This window comes from Serinus canaria, chromosome 3 (assembly GCF_022539315.1).
Source record: "Serinus canaria isolate serCan28SL12 chromosome 3, serCan2020, whole genome shotgun sequence".
Lineage (NCBI taxonomy): Eukaryota > Metazoa > Chordata > Aves > Passeriformes > Fringillidae > Serinus > Serinus canaria.
Genome location: NC_066316.1, coordinates 49,154,743 through 49,166,977, shown reverse-complemented (window position 1 = coordinate 49,166,977; position 12,235 = coordinate 49,154,743). Strand labels below are relative to the sequence as shown.

Here is a 12,235-nt window from a genome sequence, read left to right as displayed (position 1 = left end):
TCCTAAAATTGGAAACAATACTAGTTTCTTTCTGTAACATGTTCCTCTTCCATACATACAAAGATTGCCACGAATCCAAGCAGTCTTCTCCTTTCATGTATAAAAAGAGAAATTTATTTATGTCTACCAAGTTTTCTGTACCATGCAGTTTTTCAGGATGCCCTGACAGCTTAAGCATGCAGTCACAGACATGATCTTTCACCTTAGGAGCTTGTGCTAGACCATAATTTCTTTTTCATATCTGTATTTAATAACAATTAATAGGGGAAATCTTTCATCCTCGTATAAAATATAGAAGCATATAGAGACTCTGCAAATACATAGATATATTTTGCCAATTTCCCAAAGCAACAATTGCCTAAATATCATGCAGACATTCAAAAAATGATTTAGTAAATGAGAAATCAATTGTTGGTACTGTGCAGTAGTATTGTCAAGACCTGCAGAGACACTGGCACTTCCTCAGTATTCAAACACTCCTAGATGCAAAGCTATTCACATAATTAAATACATTGTTAAAGATCTAAAACATTAAAAGTATTTAAAATCACAGTTCTCCATATGGGGAAAAAAAAAAGAATGAGCATATTCTTGCTCTTGTGAACACATTATTTGCAGGTAATGGCACAGTGACTTTTATTTCACACATCAAATAAAATTGCCACAACAAATTCTTAAAGATTGTGTGAATGGTCCAGGTAATTGCATGCAATGGGATGTCACAGGATGAACCACTGAGGTTAAAAAACATTCTGGAGTTAAAAAAATTGTGATTTTCATTGTTTCTTCTTCCTCAAGGGGACATCTTTACCTTTCCAACAGTCTTTTTTGGTTTTGTTCTGTTTTGTCCCACATTCTCAAGGGTGAATACTTTCCAGTACTCTATAAACTAGGACTGTGGTATCTGTTACATTTCATCTGTAGTCTCAATTACTCTCTTTTAAACATGAGATGATTTCTTTGAAAATTTGGGAGAAATATTTCTTGCACTTGGAAAGGGAAGTGTTGAGGAATATGATAATCCTCAGTTTCTTAGCAGCTCATTTTGAAATTTCAGAGATGTGTCCTATAAAATCTTGATGCTGGAGACAGGCTTTGTGTCACCACAGACATGCAGCCCACCACCATAAGGAAATCTCTGCAAAGCTGGACCCAAGCCCTTGAGTACAGCTGATGTTTAACAGATAAATTTCTTTTAAGAACAACTTGTGTAAAAATACTGGGGGGTCAAATATCAAGACTTGATGGAAACAAGGAGAAGCAGTGCTGATATGGACTTAATATCAGCAATTTTAGAGTCAGTATCAGACAGAGAAAGGTGCATTATTACAGATGTTTAAGACAGTAAAGGACAGTGCAATTTCCCCCCCATCATTCTCTGTATCCACCCGTTCCCATTTCTTCCTCCCTGACTCTTTCACCCCTCTGTGCCCCCACCCTGCCTGCACGGCGGGAAGCAGAGCCGGGGCTTTTGGGTCAGAGACCACAAATTCTCCGTGGGAGATTCTGCTTGCAGCCCGAGCTGTGCCCAGGGATGCTGAGGAAAGCTGCACTCTTAGCAGAGCTGTGGCATCACTCCATTTGGCATTCTCTGCTCTGGGGCTGCCTATAGGAAACAAAGCTCCAGGGTATGTGAGGTTTCCACTCCCCTGCTGGACAAGTCTGTGCTCCAGGTTCAGAGGGAGATGGGTACAGTTTGTACTCAGGGTGCATATGGTAGGTGACCTAAACACCTCGTTTTTATTTTTTTAAGTAATAAAAATCAAATAGATACATGAATTCATTGTACTCTAATTTCAAGAATTCCCAATCCCTACTACACAGAGCAATTTGCCATAATAAATTATTTATTTTATGAAATGGCAAATTTCCATAGTAGAAAACTCTGTTAACATAAACTGCTTAAACAAGTGTTTGATTGTTCTGCAGTCAAATAACTAGATTCACAAAGAATAGAAAGCATAAGTATTGTATTTAAACACCAAATGGTCTCTGAGTTAATAAAAAAAAATTCTGAGTTTGAAAATATGGAATACAAAAGCTTGAATCTCCAACTTTTAAAAGATTTATGCACAGAGAGGGAAGCCATTTCCGGAAAGCAGCCTTTAATACATCTGCGTTTCTACCTGTGGGGAATACACGTGTCTTACTTACATGACTGTTACTGATCTGATTTACATTTTACATACAATGTTTTCATACTCTGCTGCTGCTGCTGCAACACACTTTGCAACGAGGAGCAAGAGCCTTAAATAATCTCTTAGCTCAATACAATTTTTCCTAGGCTAGCATTTCACTTGGTATGAGTCTGAACATGATATCATGCTCCTATTTGGGATACAGAGTCTCTGAGACCGTATCTGCTTGCCTTTCTCCCTTTCACTCTCTTATCAGTCACAATCAGAAATGCTTCTGACATCTTCTGATAGATGAGACTATACCTTCTGCTGAAGCCTGCCTGCAGAGCAGTGCATCGACTGCCTGTAACTCTGCTCACAGATCAGAAGGACAGTGTACTTGCAATGGTTCACAATCAGAGGAAAAAAGATTATTTTTCCTTTGATATTTCAATTTTTAAAAATCAGTTAGATAAAAGGTTCTTTATCCCTAAATGTAGTAAGAAGATAATTTTTTGAAGCAGTAAGCAGCTGCTGTAAATGTAATATAAAATATGGACAGAAGGGTCACACTTTTCAAAATGAGCTCCCCAAAGCATTTTAAAGAAGAAGGTAAGCTTGAACGTTCTGAATCTGGCCCTTAAAAGAATCTTCATTTAAAGTCAAAGTGTTGGGGTGACCAAGTCAAGCTAAAACTCTTTCTATGCCACTATCTGTAAAACTAATAATGGTAAAGCCCCTCTTAAAAACCCAATTTTTGCTTTATTCATCAGTGTGTTCAGAAACATCCTCTGTCTATGACGGTTTTCATTAACACAGCTTTTTACACTAGACTCTGAGAAGAGTGAATGCCATTGCATGCATGAAACATGAAAAATGCCTTATAATTTCTTATACCATTTATGATAATGCCACAACTTAGGCTGACACAATTTCACATACGCCTGGGCTAAAACTCAGGCCATTTCCTTTACATAACTGACTTTCCAATGCACACCAGAAGAGATTGCCCAGAGAGACTGTGGAGTCTCCTGCACCAGAGATATTCCAGAACTGTCTGGATGCAATCTGGTGCCATGTGCTCTAGGATGACCCTGCTTGAGCCAGGAGGCTGGACCAGATGACCCACTGGGGTCCCTTCCAACCTGACCCATTCTGTGATTCCATGAGCTCCTCTTCCAGCTGCAAGAAACTGCAGGAACTGCCTGAGGTTCACAGGGAAAATGCAGAGGGTTGTTTAATTAGTTAACAACCTGTGTGCTAAGCAAGTACTTGATTCTGAAAGGCAGTGAGGGCAATTTAAGGGACCAAAATTATAGCACCACTGGTGACTTAGTAGAAACATCTGGTGGTGGGCTGACTCTTCGTAAAAGCTTTTCTGTTCTGCTTGTCACTGAAATCTACAGTATCCTCTATCTCAGAAACACACTACCGTTCTCTACATTGCATTTTATTTGTTGCCAGCACACAAAAATACGTAATGTGTCCAATATCTGGGTAAAATATATTGAATCTCATGTCCCAAGAAGAACCACAGGAGCAGCTCTACTGACAGCATTATTCATATTTGATGTTTTAATGTAAATTAGCTAAACCAATTTTTTTCTCTCTGCTGCACTCAAGTGGCACTTCTCTGCAGAACTCAGTAGTATCACAGTTTGGATCCCAGTTTGCTACAGAGACTGACTTTCTATTGTGACTTTATCAATTAATTAATGTCTTCTATACTTGCAATGTGGACAAGAACACCCTGGTTCAAAGGCAGTAGATTTGCTTGTGTTGAACTGAATAAAGTGTAAAACAGTTTAGGTAATGAAGAAGTTGTTAACATCAGATTGTGACTAATTTTCTGTCTGCTACTAGGAGTAAGACCAGAGCCAATAAATCAGTGTGGAGAAAATATCATTTTAAGACAAGTGTTCTCAGGAGAAAATAAGGGTTGTAGATTCACAAAGGAGAAATGTCCTTTTAATATAGTATTTTAGAAAATGTGTCTAGAAATTGATGAATTAGCTCAGAGGCTTCTGAAATTCCCATGAAGTCAGAGGTGAAGAAATTCAACAGTTGAAGTATTGTCAACAGGTGACAATTAAAGTGTGACTAGAAAGCACTGAGACTTCTCTGCTAATTATTTTCTACATCATAAACATCAGGACCTTTTGAGACATTTTAGAAATTGGTTTGCTTATTGGCAAACTAATTTTCATCACCTGTCATAAAAAGGTGCAATGCCAAGCACAAATTGAAATTGAATGATTTTAGCTTTCTTTTTATGTAAAATGTGAAATAGTTTTCACTAATACTTAGAAATAGCAGAAGTCAGCTCCAGCTGGTTCCTATTAGTAGTAAACATGATTAAAATTTTTAAAAATTATTATCTAAGTGGTGCTCTAAAGCCATGAATACCAGTTTAACAATTCCAAGGTACTGAGACCAAGCTTTAGTGGCCTATTAGGTGGTCCAGATAACTGTGACATTGTCTCTGAAGATGCTTTCTGATCAGCTGACATATTAAAACATTATAATCCTCCCTTTGTCATATTATGGGATTTGAAACAATGAAGCAATGTTTGATATGGTGTTTAAGCAAAAAATAAAAATCCAAGCAGAATACCACACTCCTTTGCTCTGGTAGAGAAGCCCTGAAGAGCTGAATTTGGGGAAGGATGAGAATAATAATAATATACCTGTAGTGCATATGAAAACCTCTTTTTAAAGCAAAGGTGTTTCACAGTTAAAAAAAAATTGCACTCGACATGCAGATCTTCATGCAGAAAAAATCTATTCAGTGTTATAGGGATCCTATAAATAAAGTATGGATTGATGATTTTTTTCCACTTATTTTGACTATAAGAAGCAGAAGTCTGTTGGTAGGTGAGTGAGAAGAGGATTGCTGAAACATTTGGAAATTAAAGGTTTCAGTGTTCTCTGAGGTTTCAATTCAGGTGCTATAAAATAAAAGCTAAGCAGACACTTCAAAATGGTCACTGGATGGTCACCAGAACTTCACAGAATCATCAGAGTTGGAAGAGACCTTGTCAATCATGTAGTCCCACCATCTACCACTCACCTCTGCCCATGAGCAGGCACCCAAACCAAACAATGTCCCTGTACCCCTCAGTCCTCACAAGAAAGATGGACATGGTGCACTAGTGGTGAGATGCTTTTTTTCCCCCTCTGTAAAACACGTCTGAACTTTCTTTTTAAAAACAACTGTTCATTGGTGCAAAAGTTGTCCAGAAGGAGGTGCTCATTTGAAGAAAACACCCATCAGAAAAGTTTCTTGGGTTCAGGACAGAACACCTGGAACTGCAGGTAAATGTCTGCCTGAAACCACCTTAATGAATGTGCCCCTGCAGCAGTGTAGAAGCTCAAGTTCCACACTGGGGCTAAAGCTGGGGCAGTGGAATGTGTGTTGCCTCTATGAGGCCCCATGGAGACCCAGCTCAACCCTTAGGGGACACTGCAGTGGCAATCCACCTCAGGAAAGCTTGACAGAAGCAGAGAAGGAACTTGAATCTTTTCTTCTACACCTTCTTGAAAGCACTAACAACAAGCTACTGGCTGCTCCTGTCCGTCTGAGGTAGAAAGGGAAAACATTTCCCAGGCAACTTCTAACACTCAGCAATTTTTCAGATCCAGCCATTTCATTTAGAGACTGCAGTGAATTTTAGCTTTTTAGAAAGGCTGGCCATTTCGATCAGCTTTGATGATGATATATAGGATGAACTTCATTCGATGTTCTCATGTTGCACTGGTGTTTGTTACCACACTATTACAGAGGTTATACTTTGGTAGTGGATAGGATTGCTATGGTTATAGTTTCATGGTTCAAAGAGACAGGATGTAACAATCCTACTGCATGAAAATTTCCTTGTGATACAGCACAGTACATGTTGGTTCCTAAACAAAATTGCTGTTTTCCTGTTATTCCTCAGCTTTTAAAAATATTACTTACATAGCTGTGTCCTTAAAACAGATCATGGTCTGTTCTGAAAACGAGCAACATCAGCCCCTTCTGTATTGCAAATACATAAAGTTTTGCAGATGCTAGAACATAAGCTAAAAATTAAATGTAGGGGTCTGATTTCAAATAAAATCTGGTAAACATTTATTTTCTGTGAGAAAGAGAAGGAGAGAAGGGAGGGTTAGAGTGTCATGGAAGGAAAAGAATGCATCACAGCTTCTGTGGAACCAGAAAAGCAGCCCTGTGGTACCACAATGCTGAGGAAGTTGTGGAAAACTGGTATGAAACAGGTATGAAGCAAGGCTGATGAGCCTAAAATTCGATCTAACCATTGAAGAGAAGGAATGCATTTTAGTCCTGAAAGCTCGGTGTGTCTGACCTTTCACAGGTATAAATTGATGCAGTCCTATCAAACTTGGTGGAATCATGACATTTTACACGCACTCACAGCGCTCCAATTAGAGCCGTGTTTTTATCTTTTCGTTGTTCTGCTTTTCAAAGCAGTCCTAGTAAAACAAACCAACTGTGCACTGGAGGAATTTGCTTGGTGAAGAAATACATTCCAGTTATATCTTTCTAGCTGATAGAGTTTGGTCAAGAAAATTATTTTTTTTAATGAGAGAATTTTATTTAGTATTGTAAGAGAATTTTCAAGCGTTTTTTAATAAGTGTTCTCAGATCTGCTGAAGCAGAAAGCAACTTGCTGTCCTCCCAAGCCCTGAACATGCAAAGTTTCTCTGTTTCCTTCACTGATCAAGTTCTTATTAATCACTAATCATTGTTTTCCTGGCTGTCCTATGGTCTTCTAAGGACCATATTGATTAAATGGAGATACACTGTTAATTACATTTATGATGGCCATTCTGATGCTACTTGAACATTGTTGTTAATAGATACTCAGATGTTATGGCAGTGTGTAAAACAAAAATGACTCTGCGTAAGTCAGAGCCAAGTTATATTCCAACATTTGAAACAAAAAGGGTTCTAGAAAACAGCCTGTTTCGGCATGGTTTTCAGTTCACACAAAGCCAGAAGTGTTCCTTCTCCATGAAGGTGTCATGGGTCTGTTTTCACCTCTCTGGGTGTGCATGTGATGTCCTCTCCTCCATCCCAGCAGCCTGGTATGCACCAAGCCCTCCTTCTGTCTAACCTTCTCAGAGGTTCAAAGCCAAGTGGTAAGTTAAAGAAAAGGCAAAACCAAGTATCAGGTGTTGGCCATCGTTAGTGTACCTCAGCGTGAGCTGCATACGTGTTCCTCCACAGAAATACGAAGCAGATGATGTCCTCTGGGGCTGTGCAAGCAGAGGTCCCACTTGTCACCATACATGAAGGGGAAAATTGCTGCACCCTGTGGATGACAGCTGAATTTTCAGAAAGTACTGAGGCGTTTCATGTCAATGCGTGTTTGTTTGCACAGCAACCACCTGGGGATCCACACCTCTTTTACCAAGGGATCAATCCTTGCACACTTGATGGTAACTCTGCCTCCTGGTATTAAAACAAGCCTCAGAACCTAGCCAGTCTTTACATGCCCTGGAGGAAGTGTGTTAGGTTGAGCAGGGGGAAAGAGAAGGAATAAGAACATGAGCATACATATCCTTTCTTCCAGAAGTAATAAAGGGCAGTTGCCAATAGGAGCAGAACTGATCACACAGTAGATCAATACCATCCTCTGGGAATTTTCTAGTTAAGTTGATGTTTCTTAATTTCATTTACATAGATGTATATTTCTCTAAGCCATTCCTGAGTTGCTGCATATTCAGGCAAAATATGCTTACCTCCTGCTTTATTCCTTGAAAGGTAATGACCATCCTTCCCAAAAAACTTTTCCTACATTCAGAGGAGTTAGTATCATAAACTCTGCCATGAACAACCATGCAGAAAATTGTATACAGGTCCTGACAGCAGCTGCCCCACAAATGTGTTTTTATGCCACCGCAACAATTAGCTAAACTTAATTTGACAGGAGATTCTCTGCTCTTCTTTTGAAAACCTTACACTGCCAGCATTAACACACACCGTAGTGAGATATTCGTTGGTGCGTTTTCTCATACCAGAAATTTTTGTGGGTAACTAGTACAAACCTACCAGCCACAGAAAAAAATGCCTTTGCAACTGTTTCCTTCAAAATATTTGTTTCTACTTTTTTAAAAATAACTTACTCAAAGGGAAGTAAATCTTGCTGCTTGCGTCTGAAGGCAATTCTTCTTTAGCTAAAATGTAGCAAATTTGTCTGTGTGTGACTGGAAGAATCCTAACTGTTCATGTCCACCTCTAAAGAGGAAGAGGTCATCAGCTATGTTTATCCATCCAGGCAACCTGGGTTTCTTATTTGGCTGGACGGCAAGCTGTTCAAGAAGAATATCATATGCCACCACAAGACTATGTGACTTAAATAAGAAGCTGAACTGAATTCTTATCCATCCTCACTCATAGCTCATATTGGGAGAAAGAACAGAATAAAAAATACAACTCAATAGTAGCCTTTCATTAGTTTAGTTTCTCTCTTTGACACTGTTTACACATTTAAATGATAGCCCTTGACTTTTCACTTTTTGAAGAAGAGAACAAGGGCCAAATGTACATCAAAGTTACTGCATTAATGGACTGATGACATCACAGCACAAAGGAAATGCTTAATTCACTTGACTGCTGGTTTTTGAGAATTGTCTCTGTCACAAACTTTTCGCTCACAGTTTTGTCACTGAAGCCTGGCCTCTGGAAATACACTGTTCTATCTGATCAGGCTCTGATTTGTTGATTTTATACTTTAAAACTGAAGGCTTTAAAATAGCCATCACTATCCCAGACCTGAGCACTGTGAACCCTTGCAATACATCCTCTGAATCCCACAGTCTATTACAGGATAACAGAAATGACAGGGTTCAGACTTTCAAATGCTGTTTTCTAATGCAACTTTTTTGGAACATTATTGTAGTAAGAATAATAGGAAAAATAAAATTTAACAGTTCTCCACATTTTCTAGGATGATACAGAAGAATTCTTTTTGCAGAAAAATCCTTGCAGAAGTTGTCTTTGCATTTTTAAATTCTATGAATTATTTAAACAAATTGTCTTAAATACAAAAAATGCATTCTATATCTCTAGTATTTATACAAAGCTAATACTTCAAATCTGAAAAACTACCACTACTGTCAAAAGGTATTTTATTTGGTTTCTACTCATTTACTGTGAAGCACAAAAGGTTACTAACAATCCTTATCTGATTGCATTTGTGGTACCTGGCACTGTGACCCATCTTCTCAGAATTATTCATCTTTAGGTGCCAAAATTGATGCACCTTGTGGTAGCCAGGGAAAGAAAAAACATCAGAACTCCTGAACTGCTTTTGTACGCTTAGGCTTTATCTGTGTCCCAGTGTTGTCAGGGTATAAACTCTAAAGAACACCAATTCTACACCCTGAAGCTTGTGACTAAAAAGTGTAAATTCCACACTAGAGGTAAAGCTGAGTGTTTCACTGGAAGTCTAAGAACTGATGTCCCTGCAAGAGTAAGCCAGTTTGCTGGCTGAAAAACAAGAACGATGAATTTCATACTTCCGACATCTTCTACCCAATATGGATGTGAGAGGAGGAATACTGAACCATCATCTGATTACAAAAGACTTAATTTTGTTCTGGCAGCTAGTAGGACTGCAGCTGTCCCTTTCACTTTCACCCTGTGACAAGCACATGGAATGTTGTAATAATTTCAAGCATGAAAATGGAGTAACAACGTGATGATGAGCAACACTGAGTAGCTAAGAATTCCTATTTACATGGGATTCCTTCCTGGCTGCACCAAATGACTTGTTTTTCTCTTAGGCCAGAAACCAGAACCAATCTCATCAAGAGCATATATCTACCTTGATATGAGGAGAAATTAAGTCTCAAATATTTCTTATGATTAGATAAGGTTGTGTCAGGTTTTACTCTGTTGACACTAATGGCTTGGTTAATAGCTGGCATTTTTTCTTCATACAGCTCCTATAAATGAAACTACCAGTATAAGAGCAGTTTTTGCCTGAGATTGAAAAATTACAAGAAAACCATGTATGTGTCATAGAATACCAATTTTCAGACAATTTCTCATTAAAATATGCTTTAGCTATTGGTAGAAGAACCATGTGATGAGTGAAAAGGAATTACATATGATCAAACATCTCAAACATACATCATACTTGCAATGAGGACCCTGGAAAACCAGTCTGCTACCATGACTTACCTAGAAGTCTGGTAAGGGCAAGCAGAGCACTCATTTTCAGAAGAGAAAAGGAATAAACAGGGAGAAAGGGCTGTTATGATGATATATTTATATACTATTAAATTTACACAATTATACATTTTGCAACTACAAAAAGTGATCTGTAGTATATTGGATTAGGCTCAGCAGATTGTGCCTTGGTCTGATGGAATCACTGGAACTTCACTGGTGAAAACTCCTGTCCACCCTATGGAAATAAACTCAGAAGAAGCAGCCATTCATAGCCCATGAAACTTCTTCAATACACAATTTTTTGGAGACAATGTGAGTGCAAATGGCAGTAAGTGTTTGTCCACTGCAGACAGGCAAACCTTAAATTGTTTTTTTTTTTTCTAGATGCTGAATTGAGATTGTTCAGAGGAAACACTGCAAATAAATTTTTCTTACAAAACCAGAAAAACTCTTTTTGTCAGCTGAAGTCCACTTACCACATTTTGTATTAGTACCACCACTAGTAGTTGCTACGGAACACAGATGCACCAACGTGTAGATACAGAGCTTAAACCAAAGCTTCTCTAAAAACTGTTTATCAAAATAAGTGAATAATTTAATTCTCAGAAATTACTATAAACAAATATCTTACAGACTGTCTTTTGGAAACTTGAATATATTCATGGCTAGAGGGTTTTTCCTTACAGAAGAGGTTATAGTCTCTATAGGCTGAGACACACTCAGTGAGATTTACAAATTAATCATCTAACCAACACTCTGTTAGCCTTCCTGAACTTGTGTCTAGAGAAGTATTACTTTAGTTTTTGAAAACAGCTGGCAGTTGTAAGAAGTAAGAATTTGGGGAGGGCTGAGGAAGAGAGGATGACACAGAGATTACAGAATAACAGTTCACCCAACTAAGCTTGACTTTGGGTTTTTGGATATGAGAAAACATCTTCCTGCATCTTCAAAGAGATGGGGCACTACAGAGCTTATCTCTGACAAATCTCTTTGTTTCTGCAGTCATCAGTGAAGATACAGCAAAGGAAATGGAGGAGCTGCAGTTATGCATTTGCAATACACAAAGTCCTTGTTTTCCCACCAGGCACTGCAGAATAGCAATTGTCCATTCACAGCACATAGCACATCCTCTGCATTTCAGAGCTAATATTTTTGCAGTCCTTAAGCTAGCATGCTTCAGCCTGGTGTAGTTAATGTTTTTAACCCTATGGGGTACACTGCAGGAGATGGGCGTGATCATGTTCTGTTCCTTGTTAGAGGAATTGTTTTTTTAGGTATAATTTTTAAAGTTAAATATTTTCAGATTGCAAAGGATTTATAGCTACAGCAACATTTCAAACAGAGCTATGAAAAGTCTCTTTCCATAAATCAGAAAAATATGAAGACTGCTGGTCATTGAACATACCTGTATATTAATCCAATTAACAACAGAAATCTCTTGTCTTGGCTGGAATTATTTTTAAGACCACTTGTACACACACACACACACACACACACACACACACACAAGCTCTGACAAGTGGCTCTTCCTCTTGTAATTTAGAATCACACTCTTGAAAACAATGTTAGTTGGATGGTAGCAGTTGCCTTCATTTACTGCAGCACACACTGCCCACTGTGATGCTGCAATACTCATTCAAGGCAGATCACTGGCTCAAATATGAATTGAAGCTATATGCTATCAAACAGATGCCAGGTTACATCACTTTAACTCCCGAGCAAATTCCCACTTTTCTCTGCTTAGGTAGCAAAGGCTGTATGAAAACTGGTGTTAATATAAAGACAGCTCTCTCCCTTCCCAGTGGAGATCTGTTTCTTAGTCAAAGCTCAGGCTGCTTCTTAATTTTGAACTTCTGAACCCAAACCAAGTAAAGTAATCTAAGCATGTATTTAAAAAAAATAAAAGCACAGAGCAGTACATGTACTCCTAAAAATG

General features: G+C 38.4%; 1 protein-coding gene across 5 annotated transcripts in view; it reads right to left on the bottom strand.

The window, feature by feature from the left end:
- The window catches only part of PDE7B (phosphodiesterase 7B), a 309,161-nt gene that overhangs the window by 161,401 nt on the left and 135,525 nt on the right, over window positions 1–12,235 (bottom strand). The gene's annotated exons all lie outside the window — the stretch shown is intronic.